A 20,000-nucleotide genomic window follows, 5' to 3' on the forward strand; every position below is an offset into this window, starting at 1 on the left:
TGTGTAAGAAGATAGAGGGTTTTATTTATTTATTTATTTATTTATTTTTGACGCAGCAATTTGGTTGGTTGATTTCCATCCACGTGTTGGATGCTGGTATTGGACTGGAATCTCAATTATAGAAAAGTTTTCTAAAGGAAAGTGTCATTGATCAAGTGTTTTTTTTATACTTCTATTCATATTCACAGGTAAATTGATTTATTAATTATATTCAGCAATAATTATTTCAGAAAAAAAAAGAAAAAAGAATTCTGTATTTTGAAATATAAATGTAAAAGACGAATTAACTGGACATAATATATTTTTTAAAATAATATGTAAAAGATGTCGCAGTTTTATTTTGTTTTCTCAGGGAAAATAAGCTAAAAATTGAAATTTATTTTATGAAAAATAATAGTTTTTGTATCAATGATAATTGTATATTATTGTGTTATAAGACTAATAATGTAGTACCCTAATTTTTATTAGAGATTTTTATTAGAAATATCTTTGAATTTTTTTAAAATTAAATTTATGATGTCTACATCTTTGTATCTTTAATTATTTTGTAACTTTTTTGTATTCGGGATAGAAGAGGGTGGCCTACCAGTTTTAATTTTGTGTTAACTTCATCTCGTCTTCATATTTCATTTTCATAAACTATAACATTTTACATTAATTCATCACAAAAATATATCATTTTAAGCACTCAGATAAATGGAATGGTACTACTTAAGAAGAGTGGTCCCGGTGCGCGCACTCGCGTACCCGCGCTAGCTAGTCGTCACTAGACGATCCTACAACGACTACCTAGCAAAGTAAATCTTAACACAAATAATTTTTTTACGCAAAGTAAATAATTTTTTTTAAAACACAGTAAATAAATCAAAAAACATAAAGTAAGGAACGACTAGTCACGACTAGCTAGCGCGGATGCGCGAGTGCGCGCACCGGGACCACTCTTCTTAAGTAGTGCCAATGGAAGTGTATAGTCTCACAGAAAGTTTTCTTCGGTTAATGAGGTTAATGTTTACAGTGAAACTCCAATGTTTGACCCGCACACACACACACACACACACAAATGTGCAATAGGTGTAAAACATATACTAAATGAATATGAAAAAAAAATGCGCGCTGGCGAACCGGGGAGCAGGGGTGGGTGAGAGAACTCGGAACGTTCATATTCGCTGTTTTACATCTATTGCACTATTTTTTTTTTTTTTTTTGCTTGGATCAAACACTGGAGTTTGACCATGTTTAATTTAACTCCCGGTCACCAAAAAAAAAAAAAAAAAAAAAGTGGGGTAATACGTGTAAAAAAAAAAAATGTGTATAAAGCGAGTATGAAAACAAAAATTTGCGCATCATTAACCTGCGCGGTTAATGTTGACATTTATTATTCGGAAACGTAATCGAAAAAAAAAAAGAAAAGAAAAAGAATAGTGCAACGGGTGTAATAAAAGGTGTAGAAAACGAATATGAAACAAAAATGCGCGGAAAGCCACTGGGCGGTAGGAAGAGAATTTCGGAAAAGTCACAAGATCCGAGTCTTTTCACTCATAACTTTTAGGAAAATGAGATACAACTTCAGCATTTTAGGCACAGGAGTGGCTGTGTGGTAAGTAGCTTGCTAACCAACCACATGGTCCCGGGTTCAGTCCCGCTGCGTGGCACTTTGGGCAAGTGTCTTCTGCTATAGCCACGGGCTGACCAATGTCTTGTGAGTGGATTTGGTAGACGGAAACTGAAAGAAGCCTGTCGTATATATGTATATATATATATATGTATGTGTGTGTGTGTCTGTGTTTGTCCCCCTAGTATTGCCTAACAACCGATGCGGGTGTGTTTACGTCCCCCGTCACTTAGCGGTTCGGCAAAAGAGACCGATAGAATAAGTACTGGGCTTACAAAGAGTAAGTCCCGGGGTCGATTTGCTCGACCAAAGGCGGTGCTCCAGCATGGCCCCAGTCAAATGACTGAAACAAGTAAATAAAAAAAAAGAATTTCACTTATTCTTTTCAAACTTGTTTGAATTTTCAATCACATGTAATCCACACTCACGAAAACATACTTCTGCAAAATGTTATCTTAAAATATGGATAAAGAAAAGTGGCTAATGCAGTTTCACATCTCACCTTCAAAAACACATTTGTTGGGCCACACCTTTTTCCGAAAAAAAAAATTTATTATAAGGGGTTTCCGGCACATCAGGCATCCGTAATGCATGCCGTTTGAAAGTTATATATACTCTTTTACTTGTTTCAGTCATTTGAATGTGGCCATGTTGGAGCACCGCCTTTTAGTCGAGCAAATCGACCCCAGGACTTATTATTTGTAAGCCTAGTACTTATTCTATCGGTGTCTTTTGCCGAACCGCTAAGTCATGGGGACAAAAACACACCAGCATCGGTTGTCAAGCGATGTTGGTGGGACAGATACACACACACACATATATATTCGACGGGTTTCTTTCAGTTTCTGTCTACCAAATCCACTCAATGCTTTGGTCGGCTCGAGGCTATAGTAGAAGACACTTGCCCAAGGTGCCACACAGTGGGACTGAACCCTGAACCATGTGGTTCGTAAGCAAACTACTTACCGCACTATACATATATAAAATTTCATTTAAAAAAAAAAATCCATTTTCCTAAGTTTTGAGGGAAAAACTCGGATCTTGTAAATTTTCCGAAGTCCTCCCCGCTCCGCTGTGGCTTTCCGCGCATTTTTTTTCACATTCGTTTCTTACACTTTTTTTTTAACACCCGTTGCACTATTTTTTTTTTCTTTTTCGATTTCGTTTCCGGGTAATGTCAACATTAACCAATTACGCTAACGAACAGGTGATGGGGAGGGGATGGAGAGAAGAAAATTCACAAGATCTGATTTTTTCTCTTATAACTTTTAGGAAAATGGATTTTTTTTCCCCAGAGGGTGGGGAGAGGACTTTCGGAAAATTCACGCGATCTGATTTTTTCCTTCATAACTTTTAGGAAAATGGGTACTACTTAAGAAGAGTGGTCCCGGTGCGCGCACTCGCGTACTCGCGCATCCGCGCTAGCTAGTCGTGACTAGTCGATCCTTACTATGTGTTTTTGTTTTATTTACTTTGTTTAAAAAAATTATTTACTTTGTGCTTTTGTGTTTTATTTACTTTGTTTTAAAAAATTATTTACTTTGTGTAAAAAAATTATTTATTTTGTGTTTTATTTACTTTGCTGGGTAGTCGTTGTAGGATCGACTAGTCACGACTAGCTAGCGCGGATGCGCGAGTGCGCGCACCGGGACCACTCTTCTTAAGTAGTACCGGAAAATGATCTACTTTAATGAAATCTCTCTCTATATAAACGGCAGTTTGTCTGTGCATGTTTCTGTGTGTCTGTTTTCTCGTACCCTCACCCTGACCACGGCTTTCAACCGATTCTGATGAAACTTGACACACACATAGCCCAATGTCATAATTCAAAACTAACGCAGCGAAAATTTTGAAAAGTTCCCCCAGTTCTGAAAAAAATCGATAAATTCGACATGGGGTCGAGAATAAAAAAAAACAAACCACAGACTGTCTAGGGGACGCAACTCAACCTTTTATTACTCTCAAAAAAAAAATTTACCATCATTTTTTTTCCATTTTTTGGCTATTTTTTGGCTATAACTCTCTAAAAATGCTTTATAGTTATTTCCCTTACAAACCTGAGCAACGCCGGGCGATACTGCTAGTTGTATATAAATAGCCTTTAAACGGCATAGCTTACGGTTATAAAGAAATTTTGGTGAATTTTTAGATTCAGTTAAGGGCGATTTAGCCGTTGTTTTTAGCACACATCTCCGTTGGGATCTTTTAAAAAAACCTTTTTTATTACTTAAACGTTAGATAAATGAATCTAAAATTCTTTGGCGAAGATAAAGAATACGCACACCCGGTATTTCGGGTTAGGGTTTCGCCGAAAACGGGTGGTGCGCGTGTTCCTCCAATTTATTTTTCAAACTTATTTCCATTACGCTCAAGCGAAAAAAAAAATTTATGAATTTCTTTCTCTTCGAAAGCCTCTCCCCATGTCGTGAGGTGGGCGGGGACATCCAATAGCAGATGTGGAGCTGTGGGGTGTTTTGGAGGAGATCGTCAGGAATGCGTGAGTGGTCGTTAAGTAGGCACTTGAAATGGAACTTCCAGCAATCGAGGATTCCCCGGGTGTCGGTTATCGTTGAGCCAGCTGCGTTCTTCAGGCCGCCCACTGATGACCTTGTTGGGCCAAAGATCTCTTTGGTTGTGGCATAAAAGCTGCGCAAGTCTCGTTGGTCCGCATAGTTTTGCATCTCCTCTGCTACCAGGTGTTCTGAGCTTCTCGAATTCCTCGCTGGCATTCCGCTGATGCTTGCTGGTGTTTTCGTTTGTTCTCCGCAGTGGCATGGTTCTCGGGGGCTAGGCGCATCCGGAGTTTGGCTTCGATAAGACGGGAGATGGTTTCATCATTCTCGTCAAACCAATCTTGGTCCTACCGGGCAAAGCCGATCGTCTCCTCGGAGTCAGTGGTCATGGCTTCACGCAGGCTGGTCCAGCGATCCTCAATGGAGGTTGGATCTGGGAGGTCCATCAGGTGTCTCTCAGTGGATTCCCTGAAGTCTTGGGATGTCTGTGAATTTCGGAGTTTGGCGCTGTCGAAGCGTCGGCAAGGGATGTTTGCTGAGACTCACTTTCGTGGGCAGCAGATTTTGATGTCAAGGCGAGAAATAAGAAGGCGGTGATCCGTCCAGCAGTCATCTGCACCAGGCATGGAGCGAGTGATGTGTACATCTCGTCTGTCCCTGGATCTTGTCAGAAGTAGTCTAGGATGTGCCAGTGTTTAGATCGTGAGTGTTTCAAGGTTGTTTTTTGTCGGGTACGGAGATGAAATAGGGAGTTGATGATGACGAGTTCGTGCTCGGCGCAAAGGCCCAGGTAGAGCTGGCCATTGGCCTTACATTTCCCACTGTCTTGAATGTTAAAGGAATGTCATCCCACAGACAATAGTCACTGCCGACTCTGCCGTTAAAGTCCCCCAACAAGACGAGTTTGTCATGCGCGGGGACTGTCTGGATGGTGCGGTCCAGCAGGTTTTGGAACGAAGCCTTGACGTCGTCTTCAGATATGAGGTAGGGGCATACACAGGGGTCAGCGTAAGGAATCTGTCTCGAATGAATGGGAACCAAACAGTCATCAGGTGTTCACTGACGGCAGTTGGGACGAGTCTGTGTTGGCCCACGAGTTGCGTTTTGATGGTAAGGCCAACTCCATGGATACGTAGTTCATTAGGATTCTTTCCCTTCCAAAAGATGGTGTATTTGGAGCCAGCTTCTCTGATGCTGCCTTCTCCAGGAAGCCTAGTCTCGCTCAAGGCTGCCAAGTCGATGTTGAAGCGGGCAAGTTCCTTGCAGACGAGGGCTATACGTCGCTCTGGTCCTAGAGAGGACGGATGTTCCAGGTCCCAAAGGTGAGAGGTTGTGAAACAGAGGATTTAGTAGAGTTCCAACCGCCAGATCAAGTTGCCGTGTCCGATGTTTACCCCCAACATTTTCTAGGGGCTTCCTCTCGAGGGGTGGGCTGCGATAATCCTAAAGAGGCTAGCCCAGTCACGAATCTAGCTGCCTAACTCCAATGTCACAGCTAGTCATTGGTAACGACCATCTGAGATTCGCCGCCAATGTGTGGTCACGGACTAGAGGCTTCCAGCTTTCCAGACCTGCGGTGCCCACGATACTATCGACATTGAGCTTTTTGAGACAGATTAGAAAGACGAAGCCATTCACTGAGTAAATTGTTTGAGGCTGCACGACAACCACGCGCACGCACTTGGCCAGGAACTTCTCTACTGCAGTTCAAGGCTGGTCGCAGGGAGCTGCCGGAGTCTATCCGCCCTTTTCACGCCTGCCCGCCAGGCGTTGCCTTCTTCTGCCGGAGTCAATCCTTGGGGGCTTGAGATAGCCCTCCTCCGCTTGCTCCGCCGTTGGTGTTTGGTCGTGTTTTGTCTGGGACCTCATCCTCGACCTGGCCCTACCAGGAGTCTAAGACTCCAGACGGCATCGCTCTCAGAATCATTGGAACACACAAGCTCTTCCACCACGAGGGACGACCATCTCTTCTTAGGGTACACACACGCATTTAACAGGAAAAAAACGTTTCTATGATAAGGCGTCAGTCAAAGTGCTTTTAATTACTTTTGGCTCCATTCTTTTTATTTTTATCTTACTAAAATAATACAAGTCTGGTAAATTTAAGAAAACTATTTAATTAACGGGTGGATACATAAATCCTCGAGAATTGTTTAGCTACATATCAGTTGTGAACGAACTGATCTATGATTAACATGGGCTGTTATCATATTGTCCTTTCGGCGGTCTTTCGCCAAAAAATCGCCGCGCTTTCAGTTGTGTAATCTATGTTTTAATAAATTTGCAAAAGTTGTGTTAATAGATATACTTCATGGTCGCGGCGGACAAATGGAAAAAGCGTTGCCCCAGAGAATGACGAGGGAAGTGGACTAGTACAATCACTCTGACTCATGGGGGCTCGCACTTGCGGATAGGTATCTAATTTAAAACCCAAATTAACCATGTTGAAGATAAATTGCGATATCGGAGCTTTTAGTCAAGAAGATCTTGATAACGTTGAGAAAATAAATATTTTCTAATCACAAACACTTTTCAGAAAGTGTAGATCCTAATTTTTTCGAAACTTAATTGTTTTCTTTTCCTTTTTTTTTTCTTCACGTCTAACTCCGGCATAACTACGGATATGTACCCGCCACGCACCATGACTTTGTTGCCTCGTAACTTCCAGAAAAATGGATACTTTTTGATGAAATTTTCAACAAATAATCACTTAGATCTTGTAGATTGAGTGAACGTAAAGATTTATTGGAAAGAGCTTTCTGAGGTGTTGGGGAGAGGAGTTTCGGAAAATTCACACAACCCGACATTTTTCTCTTCGTAACTTTCGGGAAAATGGGTATTATTTAATGAAATTTTATACAAATACCTTCCAAACGGTGTAGATTACGATTACAAAGAAATTTGTAGGCAAAATATTTTGGAAGGGGATGGGATCTGGAAAACGGAGTTTCGGATCAGACGCCCCACATAAGTTGGAATTTCTCCGTTTTGATGGGGATTTTTTCCAATTATTTCCTTCAGCACAATCTCTGGAATGATGGAAGGATCTTTTCGCGAAAAAAATTAAAAAATTTTGAAAATGTATGATTTTTTCCACTCCCGCCACCCCTTCACCGTCCCAGTCCGGACTGATTTTGGCCATTTTTTTTCCACTATGCACTTAAAAAACACGAGAGAAACCTTTTCGATTAAAAAAAAAATTGGTAAACACTAATCAATTAATCTTTTCAGAAAAATGTGTGTGATTTAAAGGAGATTTGGCTGTTGTTTCTACCACATCGCAAGACCCGCCTCCTTGTTTTTCCTCACTCAAATATGTATTGATATTTTTCAATATTTTCCCCATAAGCACATTTATGCTATGAAAAAAGGAAAAATTTGAAAATTTATGATTTTTTTAGCCCCCACTCCTTACCCCTGGTTGTTTCTGTTTATATAATTCTAAAATATTGGAGAGCCTGAGAAGATTATTTCTGGGATTTATCCAGAGTGATTTTAATAAGAGGTATGTAAAAGACGATTTATTTTGAAAGCAAAATTTTCTATTAGAAAATATCTTTTCTTATACACACACACACATCTTCGCTCGGTTGGGATATGAGTAAAAATTTTAATTACCAATTTTTTCTCTGCTTATATCCCAGCAAAGGACTATGTATTTGTCACTTTGGCTTCATCATTCCATAAAGTGTGTTTATGAGGAGAAAAATATTGAAAAACATCAATAGATGTGAAAGTGAGAAAGAAAGGAGGCAGGAAGTCTTGGGAAGTGGATAGAAGCAACAGCCAGATCTCCCTTAAATCCCATTTTCCTCTGAAATTACGAACAATTTTTTAAACCAAAAATGTTACTTTCATGGTTTAAGTGCAAAGTAAAAAAAAAAAAGAAAAGAAATTGGCCAAAATCGATCCTGGCTGGGGTGGTGAGGTGGTGGCGAGAATGAAAAAGAATCATAAATTTTCAAAATTGTTTTCTTTTTCTTGTGAAAAGATATCTCCCATCATTCCGAAGACTGTGCTGCAAACAATATTGGAGAAATTCCAACTTATGTGGGCCGTCTGATCTGAAACTCCGTTCTCCTGAAACTTCCCCCACCCCGCCCCTTTTCAAAACATTTTGCCTACAAATTTCTTTGTAATCGTAATCTACATTGCTTGGAAGGTATTTGCTTAAAATTTCCAAAAAAATACCCATTTTCATGTAAGTTACAAATAGGAAAATGTCGGGTTGTAGTGAATTTTCCAAAATTCTTCTCCCCAACCCCCTGGGAAATTTTTTTCCAACAAAAGTATCCATTTTTCTGAAGTTATGAGGCAACAAAGTCATGGGGTATACATCTGTAGTTATGCTCCAACTCCTGTATAATCGTGTTGACCACACCATCTGAAAGGTATTTGTAGAAAATTACAACAAAAAATTCATTTTTCTGAAAGTTATGAGGAAACAAAGTTGGGCTGTGGTACATTTGTGTAAATATGCCTCACTTTATTCATGATTTTTATTCATTATCGTTTACTGATCACTAGAGGTGTTCGTGGCTGCACAATGGCCACGCGCACGCACTTGGCCAGGAACTTCTCCACTGCAGTTCAAGGCTGGTTGCAGCGAGCTGTCGGAGTCTATCCGCCTTTTTCATGCCTTCCTGCGAGGCGTTGCCCTCTTCTGCCGGAGTCAATCCTTGGGGGCTTGAGATAGCCCTCCTCTGCTTGCTCTGCGGTTGGGGTCTTGATGTTGATGTTTGGTCGTGTTTAGTCTGGGACCTCACCCTCGACCTGGCCCTACCAGGAGTCTAAGACTCCAGATGGCATCGCTCTCAGAATCATTGGAACACACAAGCTCTTCCACCACGAGGGATGACCATCTCTTCTTAGGGTACACACACGCATTTAACAGGAAAAAACGTTTCTGTGATAAGGCATCAGTCAAAATGCTTTTAATTACTTTTGGCTCCATTCTTTTTATTTTTATCTTACTATAATACTATATATAATACTACACTAGTCTGGTAAATTTAAGAAAACTATTTTTAGTTTTTTAATGCAGGATATGTTAGATAATGTCAGAGATAGATAGTCACAGCTGTGACAGTAATGATTTGGCTGCTATTGCAAATTGAGTAACCTCAATCTATTCAGTTTTGACCATTTCATTGATCGTTTGGTTGACTTATGCATGTTATGCGTGTATGGTATTGTAGTGAAAGAAATCAAGGCAGAATTTCAACATAGTAGTTATCACAACTTCATGGTGAAGGAAAAGTAGGAGGAGTAGGAAGGTAAAAGAAAAAAATATACACAAATTGCGGGGAGAAAAAGATCGAAATTTTTGTGGAAAAATATTCTTTCACAGTTATAATTCCTATTACTTTTTTACTCTTTTACTTGTTTCAGTCATTTGACTGTGGCCATGCTGGAGCATCGCCTTTAGTTGAACAAATCAACCCCAGGACTTATTCTTTGTAAGCCTAGTACTTATTCTATCGGTCTCTTTTGCCAAACTGCTAAGTTATGGGTACGTAAACACACCAGCATCGGTTGTCAAGCGATGTTGGGGGGAACAAACACAGACACACAAACATATACACACACACATACATATATGTACATATATACAATGGGCTTCTTTCAGTTTCCATCTACCAAATCCACTCACAAGACTTTGGTCGGTCCGAGGCTATAGTAGAAGACACTTGCCCAAGGTGCCACGCAATGGGACTAAACCCAGAACCATGTGGTTGGTAGACAAGCTACTTACCACACAGCCACTCCTACACCTATTGTATAAAACATATTCTGAAGAACACAAGGAAAAAACCCACTCCTAATTCTTTGCCTCTTTTCCTTCTCTGTGTGATAGTGATAATAGCTGTTACAAAACTACTTCGAAAAGAAGAAACTTATTTGATAATGAAAAACATATTTGGCAGGTCACTGCAACAAAGTCTACCTGCCACACTTCTCAGTCCATCATCACTGCTCCGATGTCCTGAATACATTCTAGACCAGTGTCTGCAACCAAGTTGTTGATGTGTGATGATGTTTTTCTCTGCTTACATCACCATGAAGTGAGATCCACAAGACTAATTTGGATGCCCCCAGGGTGGCATACACAGTGGTCAGTTAGTCACAACTGTCTTTGCCTGATCTTCTCACTAACTTTTAACAGGTCTCCATAAAGGCAATTCATTTGTCATACGTTGCTGCCATTTTGCATTTAGAGTTATTTGTAGTATCCTTGGGTAGCATCTATTTTGCCCATTTGATAACTACTTCATCAGTATCCATATTTCACTACTATATAATAGCACTGATTCAGCAGTTGCAATGAACAGCATGTTTATTCCTTCTCGAGCCATGCCTGGCTCATAAGGGCCGGTTTCCCGGTTTCTTTGGCGTATAGGTTTTCCACCTGGACGGGACGCCGGTCCATCGCAGGTGAGCTGCAAGATGCAGGAGGTAAGAGTGAGAGAAAGTTGTGGTGAAAGAGTCAGCAGAAGTTCGCCATTACCTTCTGCCGGTGCCATGTGGAGCTTAGGTGTTTCGCTCATAAACACACACATCGCCCGGTCTCAGATTATGAACCCACGGTCCCTCGACCGCGAGTCCACTGCTCTAACCACTAGGCCATGTACCTCCACAATGAACAGCTTGGTTTTGATTTGCCTGGGCAGTTTTGAGTTCCAGACTTTCTTTACTTTGTGACAGGTTGTCAATGCTTGTGCCTTTCTGATCTTGATGCCTGCTTCCAAACAGCTTACACCAATCACCTAAGTACTTGAAGTCTTTAGCAACATTCAATTTGGAACCGCTCAGAGTAAATACTTCAGTATTACTTGACTGGTTGAAAGACTTGTATTCTGTTCTCTTGATATTTGTGTGCAGTCCTATCGTAGCAGCTGATGTGGCAGTGTGGTAAGAAGCTTGTTTTACTTTTGGCACCATTGGTAAGTGTCTTCTATAGACTTGGACCAAGCAAAACCTAGTGAGTGGATATGGTAGATGGAAACTGAAAGGAACCCACCATATATGTGAGTGTGTGTGTCTTTGTGGTTCAAGTGTGTCCCCCACCACTGCTCAACAATCAGTCTTTGTGTGTTTGCATCCTTGTAACTTAGTGGTTTGGCAACAAACTAGTTAGAATAAGCACCAGGCTTAAGAAAAAAAAGTACCAGGATTAATTCATTCAACTAAAAATTCTTAAAGGCACTGTTCCAACATGGTTGCAATCTAATGATTGAAACAAGTAATAGATAAAAAATAAAGATATACATCTAAAGTTGCCCTGCTTCTAATGTGGATGTATTACAAATGGGAGTCTGAGTGCCATGGATTAGCATACAACTGCTCCTGTCTCACTATAGTTTTAATAGCCTTGTGAGCTGTATGGTTGCCTCACCTGTGCTGCTGGTATGAAAAATAAAGTGGTTGGTGTTAGTAAGAGCATTCAGCCATAAAAACCATGCCAAAGCAGACACTGGAGAACAATTTAGTCCATGGATCTATCGGATCCTGTTCAACCATTGAGCCCATGCCAGTATGGAGCATCAAATGATGATGCTACACATTTATACATATACATCAATATAGCCACATGCTTAGCGCTGCGCATATATACATACATTTTCATAGGCGCGGGCATGGCTGTGTGGTTAGGGAGCTTGCTTCCTAACTACATCGTTTTGGGTTCAGTCCCACCGCATGGCACTTTGGGCAAGTGTCTTCTGCTATAGCCCTGGGTCGACCGAAGCTTTATGATTGAATTTGGTAGGCGGAAGTAATTGCCGTGTGTGTAGGTGCTTGTGCCTCTCTGAAAGAGAGAGAGAGGGATATATATAAAGTTACTCAAAGCAATGTTGAATATAATATATTCATGTAAAGTCTTGTTTAACATGTTCAATTGTAAATGGATGTAATAAGTTCTATTACTGTAGGAACAGTCTCTGGAGGAAATTCTCCACTTAAACTTGTATCAAAAAACTTTTAGTTTTGGGCCATGAGTGGGGTCTTTACATCATAGGCGGGGAGCTGGCAGAACCGTTAGCACGCCGGGCGAAATGTGTAGCCGTATTTCGTCTGCCGCTACGTTGTGAGTTCAAATTCCGCCGAGGTCGACTTTGCCTTTCATCCTTTCGGGGTCGATTAAATAAGTACCAGTTACGCATTGGGGTCGATGTAATCGACTTAATCTGTTTGGCTGTTCTTGTTTGTCCCCTCTGTGTTTAGCCCCTTGTGGGTAGTAAAGAAATAGCTTAATGTGCATTTTAGCATCATTCTACTCTATCAGCTATGAAAACTAACTCAATCGCTCATAGCCCAGCAAGTATAGAATTATGCTTATGAAAACAGCAAGTGGAGTGTTTGCTGGTGCGTGTTGTTGTTGTTAAGCAACAAAACAGGTAAGAGTGATTAGGTGATGGTCTAGGGCTTAATGGCAGGAGACCCCAGACCTTGGAAAAAAAAAAAAAATTTGGTCGTCTTGTTGTAGTCGAGGGTTTTTCGTTGACACCCAACACCACTGGGAGGTGGCCCTCAAAGTTGCTGGAAATGGAGATCTCCAGGTCCAAATTCTTGAATTGCTGCTGGTGTGTGTGTATGTGTGTGCTGTTTACTCAAGCTAGAATTTATTTACTGGTGCTATGTAAAAAGCACCCAGTTCACTGTAAAGTAATTGGCATTAATAAGGGCATCCAACCATAAAAACCAAGCCAAAATAGACAATTGGAGTCTGCTGCAGCATGGAAAACAGATGTTAAATGATGATGATTAGCTAGACCAAGTGGGATGCACATCAAACCTTCCATTTAGGTACTCAAATACAACAGAATTGTTTCTTGTTTTTACTATTGTGGAAAACAAAACTATACAATAGATGCAGGTGTGGCTGGTATGGTAAGAAATTTATTTCCTGATTACACAGTTCCAAGTTCAATCCCACTGCAGATCACTTTGGGCAGGTGTCTTCTGCTATAGCTCCGGGTGGACCCAAGCCTTGAGAGATGGAAACTGTTTTATTACATAAATTTACAATTGTTTTACTGGCATTTGAAATCAAGAATATTACTTCATTATAGGGTTAACAGTTGGGGCTAGGGGCTTCATTGAAAGAAAAATGACAATGCTATTCAAAAGAAGATTTGTTTTTTCGAGCTCGGAGCTGAGAAAACTAATAAGGAGAGTTCAGAAGGCGGTCGAAAAAGCCAGCTTCTATATATGGCTGAAGCAGGAAGACCAAAAATGGCTTGAAAGTCATAACATGCCGGCGGAGAATAACATCACCAGGTGAGACAAGTTGACACTGAATTAGCTTCACTGTTTGTCAGGTGATGGTCATTTAGAGAATGCGTGGGCTAAGACTACGTGCCTTCATTGGACAGTTAAAGTTGAGACAGTGTCACATGACAACTTGCTGGGGCTGCCTGCTGGAAGCCTAGCAGCAGGTATTTAAAGGGGAAAATTTTGACACTCGTTGACGCTACATTGAAGAGGCCAGGGAACAGAAGAAAGAAGACATGCACCCGACACCAGAGCTGAAGACACCTCTGAAAGGGGAGGCCCCGCCACGTCAAAACGGTAGAGGAGTAGGGGCCGAAACCGGATGTGGTTCCTCCTGATGATGTCTTGAGCTAACTGGATCCTATAAAGGAGCTGTTGTAGTAGCAGACCACGAAACACGGTTGAAATTCCTGTGTGTGTGTGTGTGTGTGTTTGTTTGCTCCCCCCCCCACACACACACACATCACCATCACTTGACAACTAGTACTGGCTTATTTACAACTCCTTTAGAAATTTGGCAAAAGAGATTAAAAACAGAAACAAGTACCAGGCTCTATTCGTTTGACTGAAGCTTTAGGCACAGTCTGATAACTGAAACAAGTAAAAGATAATTATGCATAATGCAGTGGTGACTCCAGGCCATCAGCATCACTTGGACTCATCACAGATTTCACATAAGACATTTGCCTGCTCGAAGAATTTCATGTTTTTTCACTTTATTTCTAGCCTCAAATGGCTTATTTCTTTTATATTTATCACTGTCTTTTTCCATTTCTAAGTTGAAGGTAAAAATAGAGTAACCCTGCAAAACACAACTGATCTTTACACACAGACACACAGAATGACAGAACCAAATAACAAACATCAGCAATCTGACTGTTGCCTGTACTCTTGATGAGATGTCAGTTAGTTTTTTATACCTACTAGGCTCATTCATATTAGCCCGAGTTGTTGGATAAATTTCCGTTCCTTTAAGAATATTGTAGAACAGAAACTTTTCATAGATTTGAATTTAAATCCTAATCTCTAGAAATTTATTGTTTCAAGAAAACATTGAATTTGAATTAGTTTTAATTTTTATGATTGGGCATATGGCAAAGTGGTTAGGAGCACAGGCTACCTAACCCCAAGATTCCGAGTTCCATTCCAGGCAGTGACCTGATTAATAATAATAATAATAATAATAATAATAATAATAATAATAATAATAATGAAAAATACCTTAAGAATGAAAACCCAGGTACGAAATTTCCCCAAGACACCTGATGAAGGCTGTAGGGTCTATCAGCCGAAACATTGTGTCAACAACAAACAAGACGAGGACAAATATACGTCAAATGTAAATAATGTACATAATTCCTCATCTCTTAAATATAGAACTGTATAGATAATTTGGGCTGTAACTTCTGAGCCTGAGTCAGATACAAGTAAACAATGTGAAGAGAACATCTGCAACAAATGATATTTTTTGACAGAGGGCACCTCCAAGATGATTGCCAGAAGCTGAATGAAAATAAATGAACTGTGACCAGGCTTAATAAAAGGAGGATGAGTGATTGGCTGCAATTACATACTTGAAGTCATTGTTGACAGAAATTAAATCAACTTGCAAATACATACTCTCTTTTTTACTCTTTTTACTTGTTTCAGTCATTTGACTGCGACCATGCTGGAGCACCACCTTTAGTTGAGCAAATCGACACCCAGGACTTATTCTTTGTAAGCCTAGTACTTATTCTATCGGTCTCTTTTGCTGAATTGTTAAGTTACGGGGACGTAAACACACCAGCATTGGTTGTCAAGTGATGTTTGGGGGGACAAACACACACACACACACATATATATATACATATATACGACAGGCTTCTTTCAGTTTCTGTATACCAAATCCAAGGCTATAGTAGAAGACACTTTCCACGTGCCATGCAGTGGGACTGAACCCAGAACCATGTGGTTGGTAAGCAAGCTACTTACCACACAGCTACTCCTGCGCCAACATGTTCACTTGACTAAATTTATACTTGGGCTAATCCCAAACAGCCAGTGTCCTGGAGTTGCTACGGGCATAATGTGTTTATTATACCCATTCAGTGTCATTTTCTGTTCAAGAATGCATTCTCACGCATGCACACACACACACACACACCATTTCCATGTCAAAACAACAAACATAGTATGTTTTATCTTACATCTACAGCATAATATTTCACTGTTGTTTTGTTGGGGAAACATGTAATTCTGTTCATATAAATATAATGTGTAACATTATACTGAAATAAAGTATAAAACTATAAATTTATCACATACAAGTACTACCATTTATAAACTACCATACACAAATACTCTAGTTTAATCTTATCTTCTTTCAGATCAACTGTTTAGTTGCTTACATTTTAGTCTAGAGGGTTGCTTTCTGTACAGGATGTAAAACTTGTATTCATGGCTGTCATGTTTTATGTAATCATGATCAGATACCAGGGTGGCACACCACTGCTTCTGATTTTGTTTTCATCCACTCATTGCAAATAGGTGAAAGGTGGATATTAGTTTAACATTTCTTTCATATTTCTAGAATTTTCATTTAGATAATGAAAAAAAAAAAAGTTTCTTAAAGGCAACATAGTCAATAAACAATGTAAGACACATATCAAGTGTAGGTTATGTATGCGTAAAGGCACATGGCTCAGTGGTTAGTGTCGGGCATACAATCAGGAATTACTGAATTTGATTCCCAGATCAGGCTATGTGTTGTGTTCTTGAGCAAGTCACTTTATTTCATGTTGCTCCAGTTCACTCATCTGTACAAATGCGTTGTGCCATCACTGGTGCTAAGCTGTATTGGCCTTTCTCTTTCCTTTGGATAAAATCAGTGGTGTGGATAGAGGAGTCTGGGGTGCATGGATGACTGTTGGTCTTCCGTAATCAACCTTGTTGGACTTGTGCCTTGAAGGGTAACTTTCTAGGTGCAATCCCGAGGTCATTCGTGACTGAAGGGATTCTTTACTCTTTTTATGTATGCTGTGGAAAGCAATATAATGAAATGACATGACCCTCTCTTCATAACTGCCCAAACACCTTAAGCAATTTTTTTTATAAGTTTCTGTCAACAGAGTATGATATTTTGGTTTGTTTCCAATATCATTAGTGTCCAGTCTCCCATTTGTAATACAACAGCATCAAGTAAAAATGGAAGTACTCAGCTGTGAAAGTATTTTGGCTTTTGTATGTTTTTTTATGGTGTTACAATAGGATGCATTTATTTCTTTTGCTTGTTTTAGTCATTAGGCTATGGCCATGCTGGGGCACTGCCTTGGAAATATTTATTTTTAAATTGCTCCCAGTACTTTTTTTTAAAGCCTGTTACTTATCAGTTTATTTTCGCTGAACTGCTAAGTTATGAGGGACACAAACACACTGACACTGGTTGTCATGTGGTGGTGGTGGTGGTGGTGGGGGACAAACACACACACAGAGTAGAAGACACTTGTCTAAGGTACCATGTAGTAGGACTGAACCCAGAACCATGTAGTTGGGAAGCAAGCTTTTTACCAGTCATATCAAAATTAGTAATTATTGAATTGCAGAATTTTAAAAATAAAAGTTTTCTCTTTTATAGACCTTTCAATATTGATGAATTTAGTAAAATGGCTTTATCACTATAGGCTGGTGTTTTAAACATAAATTAACAGAAACTTTTAATGGAATATTTTAATTTAGATTTTCTTAAAACAAAGTTTGTATCTTAAGATCAGGGGCTGTCTTGGAAAGGCTGGTATCAAAAGGGTTAAGGTAAATGTTATGAGTCTGTCTTGGAATATTGAAACCAGATTGTAAACTTTAACCCTTTCGTTACTGTATTTATTTTGAGATGTTCTGTGTTTCTTTCAGTTACTTCAAATATAACAAAGAATTTAGTAAAATAACTTAGTTATCATTAAGCTGGTGTTAGGAACATAAATTGTGGCTAAGGTTTGGTGGAAGATTTTAATTCAAAACTTATGAAAACAAGACATTTGTACTCAGAGCCAGAGCCATTTTTAGCCAGGTTGGTAACAAAAGGGTTACGGGTTGTCAAGTATGAAATTTTTAGAAAAGAAAAAAACTGTTTCCTAATGTTTTATAAACACAAGGAATAGTTTTATTCATCAAAGTATGCACCCATATTGTCAATACACTTTTGCCATTTCAGTGGTAGCTTGTCCAGCCTGGAATTGTAAAAGCTTGGCAAACTAGAGTCAATAAAATCTTGGAAGGCCTGTTTTACAGCATCGCCGGAATTAAATTTTTTTCCTATCAATAAGTTATCCAAATTCTAGAAGAAGTGGTAGTCAGTGAGGGCGAGATCAGGTGAGTACAGTGGATGATGGAGAACTTCCAACACCTGTGGTTTTGCCAATGTCATTTTTGTGATGTGTGGTCTGGCGTTGTCTTGCAGTAAAGTAGGAGTGGATATGTTATAAGTTACTGCATCATTTGATCCAGTTGGCTGCAGTATAATTCAACTGTGATTGATGAGCCAGGTTTAATGAAATCATAATGGATCACACCTGTGCCAGAGCACCAAACAGGCACCATCAGCTTCTGTTAATGAATTTTGCTTTTGGACCGTGTTTTAGTGGCTTGTCTTTGTCCAACCATTGTGCTGAATATTTTTATGGTTGTTATATAGGTTCCATTTCTCATCACATACTACAATTCAATTAAAAAATGATTCATTTTTGTGATGAGTAAGTAGCTGTTTCTGATTTTCATTGAGTTCGTGTGGAACTCACTTATCCAAATCTTTCATTGTACCAATTTGGACTAGGTGAGTCAATATTGTTTGATTGCTACCATCAAACAACAACGATTATTCATGGGCACTTTGAGAGGGATCTGACTTGACGGTGGCTTTCAGTTCGTCATTATCCACCTCTGTTTCTGGTCAACTGCATTCCTCATTTCTGAGGTCAAAGTTACCAAAATGAAATTTTGCAAACCAATTTGATACTGTCTGTGTGTAATAACATTAGAATGAAATACTCCATAAATATGTTCTGAGTCATCTGTGATGCTGTATGAATTTCCGACTTATCCAACTCTAAACAAAAATATTACATATATATATGTAATATATTCATTATATATATATGTATATCATCATCATCATCATCGTCGTTTAACGTCCGTTCTCCATGCTAGCATGGGTTGGACGGTTCGACCGGGGTTCTGGGAAGCCAGAAGGCTGCACCAGGCTCCAGTCTAATTTGGCAATGTTTCTACAGCTGGATGCCCTTCCTAACGCCAACCACTCCGTGAGTGTAGTGGGTGCTTTTTACGTGCCACCTGCATTATATACATTATATGCATTATATATATATATATATATACACAAACATATACATACATAATGTACTCATAATATATATATGTTTATGTAATATATTCATTATATATATATGATATATTCATAGTATATATATATATATATATATATATATATATATATATATATATATATATATAATGTATTCATAATATATATATATATATGTGTGTGTGTGTGTGTGTGTGTGCGTAATATATTCATAATATATATATATATGTAATATATTCATAACCTATATATACTGTAAATCCTCGAGTATAAGCCACATTTTTTCCCCAAAATTTAAGGGTCAAAATCCCCAATGTGTACTATATACGAGGTTAAAAATGAAAAATATTTTCTAAGCAATGTCTGAATCTCTATTTGCTGTCCAGCAATGTTTATTCAGACGCATTTTGTGATGCTGGATGCGAAAATACCTTAAGCTAAGCCTGAAAGCAATGAAGTGATAAAGTGATTTATGGACTGAATGGATGTCGACTGGAGAAAAGGTGGAAGGGTTCGTGCTCCCGACCTGACTTTGATATGCAAATGGATCGTGTATGCATGGAATGAATTTGTTCCTCAGATTATTGTGAACAGTTTTATCAAATGTTGTATATCTTCACTTGATGGTACTCAGGATGACTTTGTATGGAAAGATGAAATAAATGAAAGTGAATCTTCTGATGTTGACAATGAATCTGACGATGACGGAGATTTACTCTACAATCATGCTGACATGTTTACGGAGGAACAAAAGGAACAGTTATTTGATGTTGAATTTGAAGGATTTGAATAAATATTTTTGCTTTTGCTTTTATAACTGATAGTGATAAACATGTAAAGGCAGTTTACTTAATATTTATTTTTCACTGACGTTTTTACTGTTATTTCTTTATTTTCTGCAAACAAAATGCACAAAAAAAGCTACACGTTGCATTATGTTATGTATACAATAATAATAAAGGACGTTAGTGTATACATTTTTCAAACCAAGGACGTTATATAGACCTCCTTGACTCAAGTTAGAGAAGGGGTGCATATTATACACAAGATTTAGGTTTTTCAGAGGTACAGCCCCCTAAAAATCCCCTGCTTATTATACTCGAGGATTTACGGTATATATATTTATGCATATATTTTATATTTTCTTAATATATATGTATGTAATATACTCTTAATATATATATATATATATATATTCATAATATATATATATGTAATATATTCATAATATATATATGTAATATAT

At 38.9% G+C, this 20,000-nt stretch overlaps 1 protein-coding gene across 2 annotated transcripts in view; it reads left to right on the forward strand.

Moving 5' to 3' along the window:
• The first annotated feature begins 56 nt into the window (after nt 1-56).
• The window catches only part of LOC115217350, a 58,414-nt gene continuing 38,470 nt past the window's right edge, over nt 57-20,000 (forward strand). For both annotated transcript variants that reach the window (XM_036507735.1, XM_029787015.2), the window contains exon 1: nt 57-188. The gene's annotated coding sequence lies outside the window, so the exon portion shown is untranslated. The remainder of the gene's footprint in view (nt 189-20,000) is intronic.

The sequence above is a fragment of the Octopus sinensis genome, linkage group LG11, assembly GCF_006345805.1.
Source record: "Octopus sinensis linkage group LG11, ASM634580v1, whole genome shotgun sequence".
NCBI classification, from domain to species: Eukaryota; Metazoa; Mollusca; class Cephalopoda; order Octopoda; family Octopodidae; genus Octopus; species Octopus sinensis.